Genomic DNA, 6,000 nt, shown 5'->3' with positions numbered 1-6,000 from the left:
TTTTGTTTAGATTCTATGAACATATGAAATGTATGAGTATTGAATAAAAAAAATAGAACACACAGGGAGTGATGGACAAAAAGGTGGAAATCAAAGGAGGACAAAACAAATTTAGTGTTTTAATGGTTGATTTCTTTACTTTAAAAATGTGTCTCTCTGTGTACAGTTTGAAAAGAGGTGTTTGTTGTGTAACAAAAAGCAGAAATTTAACAAGAAAACAATTAATTCCAACAGTCAAGCAGCAGGTAAGACACATCTGCAGCCCTCACATCCAGCAGCCTCCCTCTCTGCTTCAACCAACAGCACCCTGAACCTCTCAGTGTCCTGCCGGGACACTGAGCGACATGGGGACATCTCAGAGAGACACAACCATCAGCAGCAACATGCTCCAATCATGCAATCATAAGCAGCTTCATAACAAGCAAGAAAAAAAGCTCCTTAACTGATCTTGAGTAACTCTAACTGATGAATCACAATGTAATTCACATGAAAACATCACTTATCATTTGTTTATCTTGCCCACATTTCCCCATTTTTGCCATATTTTTCTGTGGTTGAGTAACTGCAGATGTGTGCCAAGCAACAACAATACAGAGAAAACTTACCCATCCATGATTAAAAAAACACCAGACGTCATGCAAAACTCTTCTCCAACCAAACACTTTGAAACATCACCAAGTGTTTATTGGTGAGACATGTAGAAACATTTTCTATCATGCGTCTGAATGCTTCATCGCCTTCTGCTGCTGAGCCATGACATACAAAACGTTTGAGCTATTAAACACAAAAAAAAAAGTAAGCGTTGTGCTTTTCTTTGCATAAATTTTAAATGGTTTCAAATTGTGTTTTTGCTGAAATCAGAATATAAATGATCATACATCCTGGATTAATCTCAACCAAATTGCATGCAAATAATTCTGTCTGTAACGATGTGTTTATATGACAACAATCAACAAACATGGATGTTTTGCAACAACATCCAAAATGGAAACAAGTCAGTTTGTTGCATTTAACACATGTAAGAGTTTCAAATAATAGCCGTTTTAAAAGAAATCCAGACAGGTACCTGCCTAGTAATCAGCTGCTGTGATAAATGGCATGATACTACGATGTGAGTGTTTCCAGCAGCGGTGTGAAGCTCGTCCCTGACATCTCCACTAACAACCTGTGGGATTTCTCCATGACTGATGTTACAACAATGCAGCTTTGGCATTGAGCAGCTTGCCCTGCAGACTTCCTTCAGACTCCTTCAGAAATTCTTTATGCAAACACGTCCTCCCAAATTCTTTGAGACATGCCCTTATCTCATTAACTTGAAGAGAAACATTAAGGGGGGAGCAAAAAAACCCCCCGTAAAGAACAAAGTCTTAATTGTTGATGTCTTTGGGAGAAGGTGTTGGCTGGGTGGTGCAGGGAGGAGGGGTGAAAGCTCTTTCTGTTTGGGGGATGAGGACTCAGGTAGATATCTGTCAGAGTGTCTGGTCAGAATGTAACCGCTGCATGGTGGGGCAATGGTCAATGTGTGTGTGATGTTCCTCTATTAATCCTCACAGAAGTTTATGTTTATGCTTGACATGTCATAGGTTTTGGATGCAGACGATAAAAGTGATGGCATTGTGCTCCTGCTGCAGGGTTGTGTCGGCTCCTATTTTTATGACAGGAAGTTCATCATATGTGAAACACTTTCTTTGAAGATCCAAGACAGAGAATTCCACAGCAAGGCGAGTAATAAAGAATTACATTTACATTTACATTTAGTCATTTAGCAGACGCTTTTATCCAAAGCGACTTACAGGAAGAGTAAAAACAAACAATCAAGGTATACTGCAATAAGAGCTATTTGTGCATCAATAAGTGCTGGTGACAATTCTTTGAGGAGTAGAATTATCGTGTGGTGCTAGGAGAGAAGATAAGAGAATTAATAAGAAATGATGTTGTTCTTTTGAACTTCATTTAGCTGTTTCCTCCATATATGCAAAATACTTTTCTGTCAGCTTGTAAAAGAAAAAGTTTGCAGAAAATCTCTTCTAAATGTTTAAACAATACTGTAGTAATACCTGTCCTGATAAAAGGAACAGCATGTTGTGGGAGGTGTGTCCATGGAACAATAAGGTCTGGTAGCTCTGGCCAAACCTTCAGTTAACACAAGAAACAAACCGTCTGGTATTCATTTACCTTTCTTCTCCCCCTCCACCCCATTCCTTCCTCCCTCTCTCCATCCCTCCCCTCCTTCACATGCTTGACCCTGCCTTTTGAACTGCACCAACAACCTTTCATGTGCTCATCAAATCTTGGGGCCAAATGAGCCAGATAGAGAGAGAGGTGGAGTTTTTGGTGCACCGGCTGCTAAATAATGTCAATATTTCCTTGCCCTAACAGAGGATAAACTGCTTTCTCACACTTTTTTTTCTCCTCCACATAACAGCAACAGTGAAGGCTGCTCTGCTGCACACACAGCGCTGCAGAGCGCCTCAGCTGCTGCTGCTGTCTCTTCCCCTCCAGCTCCTCCACGATTTTCCCATGTTCATATCACTAGCCCTTGACTTTGTCACTCATGCAACAGCTGCTTGCTGATACCACGCCACAGCTCCAGCCTATTGCTCTCCCTTCTTTCACTACGCACACCAACAACAAAGGCATTGTTAATCCAGCGAAGTCCTTGGTGCAGAATGGCAAGGACTTCTAACAAGGGCTTGTGTACGTCAAGACAATAAGTACATTTTTTCCAGAAAAAAACTGTGCAGATTGTTTAAAAATTGTGTCTCTTGGTGCTTTGGGAGGATCAACATCCTGAAGACTTCCACCTGGAATCACAACAAGCTCAGACTAAAACACACTGAAGCTGAGGTCAAAGAAATCTCACAGCTGGGCTTATCAAAAGAAAAGAAAGCTTACTGGCATTTGAATAATGGCACCTATCACAAAATCAACTCATCACACATAACTTATTAAGATCTGTTATTACAGGATGGTATGAGGAACACAGGGCATGCAGGGTGACTGAGCCATTCATACAAATCTTGTTTAATCTATGATTCACATACCGCTCCCAATAAGGGACAAAAGAAAAGCTGCCTATTTACATTGAGCGTTTCAAACGGACGGAGAGGTAATGCAAACAAAAAAGTTAACCATATAGTTCCCAAAATAAGTCAAGTCACTAAAAATAAAGTGAACACCTGAGCATATAGCAGCCTGCTACTGTTGCCCTTGTTTCCTTATCTCTGCTGCAGATGGTAACAGATGGCACACTGGATGTTAAAGCCAACAGAGAAGACAACAAGATTATTTTGACAATTATAGAGGGTTTCCCTCCTGCTGCATCAGGGGCTCACTGAGGTGCTGTCACTAATAATAAACACCACCTCAGGATGTGAAGCTTAATAAAGACATCACACACGTGTCAGAGGGGAGATGCAGATGCAGAAACACCTGATGAGAAAGAAATGAAAATAGCAAAGAAACACACTCAAAAAAAATTATTCAAGCCCTTCTTAGATGTGACACATTAATGTCTTGTTTATCTAATGAAAATATATCAATTAAAATCAAATCAAAAGTAGTTTAAGAAGTGTAACCCAAAATGTATTAATTTACTCTCCTGTCCTTCCCTTCAACCCAAAAAGAATGAGTTTCAGTTTTCCGATTCTATGTTTTTAGGTTGAACAAACACAATTTCTTTATTTTAGCTCTCCTTGACATAAATGAGTTGAGGTAACTCAATTTAAATACAATACATACATGTTTTTAATTTGAGTTTGACCAAATGTAAAAAAAAAGTGAGCTACATTAACTCAAATACATTATATTGCATCGATGCACTTGTTTTGAGTTTGGGCTACATATATTTGTTGGATGCAAATTCTGCCCACAATTTAATTGAGTTCATCCAATGAGTTATTTTTTTGAGTGTACATGCACACCCACCCACACCCACAGCCAGTGGCGGTTCTACACAGGGGCCTCCAGGGGCCACTGCCCCTGTGAAGAAGCCCTTGGCCCCTGCTGTGGCCCCTGTGTCAAATTAATAATAAAATGATCAATTTATTACAATGAACCACAGAACAATTCCTACCAATTTTTTGTTCAAACCATATCTCATTGTACACAAAAGGAACCCAGAATAGTTTAATTGTGCAATAAAAGCTTGTGTAAATTAAAAAAAAAAGATTATTCTCACTATACTGCAATTTCAAAATAAAAAAATAATTGTGCACAAAAATGAGAAATGTCATTGTCGTAGAAAAATAACTTATTATTGGTGAGTCTCATTCTTTCAATCAATGTTTTTGTGTCTTCCAAATAGACTTAAATGAGATGTTTAAATAAGCTAAAATAAAGGTTTTGAATGCTTAAATATCATCTTTGCCATTTTTTAATGTGCCCCTCTGATTAAACACTGGCAGTGTGCCCACAGTGACATTGGTCTAGAGAACCTGGTCTCACAGAAATCTGTGAAATAGCCACGGATTTCACTTAACTCAAAATCCGTGGAATAGCCACGGAATCACTCAAATTTCCGTGAAACTGACACGGATTTCGCTAAAATGCAAGTTAATGACAGTCATATCCCGTGGCTATTCCATGGATATTTGTTCCTATTGGTTTGTTCCAAGTCACGTGACTTTCAAGGTCCCGGCGGTCAGAACAAAAAACATGTTGGACAGTTCTCTAATTTTTAGTGAAAAATCAATATTTTGACTTAGTTTCTGCATAAAAATGGATTTTGATCACATTTCTAGCGAGAAATATATGTTTTGTTTTCTAAATATTCACTCAGTGAATGTACATAATCACTTTGTATGTTGGAATAGCCTATCTGATCTCTGAGTGATCAATGATTAGGGGGGGGGGGCACCACGGTGGCTCCGCTGGCAGACGTGCAGCTTCATTACAGCACCACACATGAATGTGCACCATCCCCCCCATCACCACCACCACCACTCTGGATCAACCCGCAATAATCTGATCCTTTTGGGAAACTGAGGTGTTGGACTGTAATTTATAGGCCGTATCTTTCAAGTCTCTCCTCGGCTCTGCCGGTGGCGTCAGCCGCCTGAGCCACTGTGTGTGTTTAACGGCTACATGTGTCGCTCCCTATCTCGCTCTCTGAGTGGCACAAAGGTAAAAGGAAGCTTAACAGCCTGGGAAAAAGTTGAACAGTGTGAAATTACCTTGATCCAAAGATTCCTGCCACATACCAGCCCAATGAACCCATAACAGAGCAGGCACTCAGTCAGAGAGCCCTGCCTGCAGGGAACAGCTGAGACATTACAGAGGGAGGCGCAGGGGGAGGTGTGGGGGGGTGTATGGGGAGGTGAAAGAAAGAAAGATAAATGGGAGCAGGAAAGAGGCCCACCTCTAGTAATCTCCAGTCTACAGACAGTGTCAGAGTATCTATATCTAATGTACGTCCTCTGATAACGCTGGACAACTGCTAGATGGGGTACCACTGACTCGATTAAGTCAGAATTCGCACCCAGAGGCCCGTTTGGGGGCTTCTAGAGCAGCAGCTGTAGGGTTGTATGATGGTGGCATGACAATGCTTTATACTGTTTTGTTGAAAATACATTTTCAATGAGTCATTTTCATGAGACATCATTGTCTGGAATAAAAGCCAAAGCTTAAATCGGAACTGTAATTAGAATTGATGCAAATTGCAATGGATTTTTATCTCAAACTAAACATATTAAAGACTGCAAACAAACTAGGCATGTGATGCGAAAGCATTTATAAAGAGTTTGTTTAGATGGATTTAGATGTTTGTTGACTGGCTTGCCGTGGCCAGAGAGCCGTGCTTTGATGCCCTGGTGAAGGCATACGGGCCAAAATGTGATGGTAAATCATCTACAGTAAATAGGCGCTTTGAATACGTTTCACTTGACAAACCTCAGCCTTGTTGTGTAGAGAATGACTCTTGCTTTCTATTTTTTTCTGTGTGTTTTTTAACTGCTTTGTCTAAATATTGGCCATTTTAATCTCCTTCATCAAAGAGCACAT

Source organism: Centropristis striata, chromosome 6 (assembly GCF_030273125.1).
Source record: "Centropristis striata isolate RG_2023a ecotype Rhode Island chromosome 6, C.striata_1.0, whole genome shotgun sequence".
Lineage (NCBI taxonomy): Eukaryota > Metazoa > Chordata > Actinopteri > Perciformes > Serranidae > Centropristis > Centropristis striata.
The sequence above is the reverse complement of the archived record's forward strand: the minus strand, read 5'-3'. Positions refer to the sequence as shown.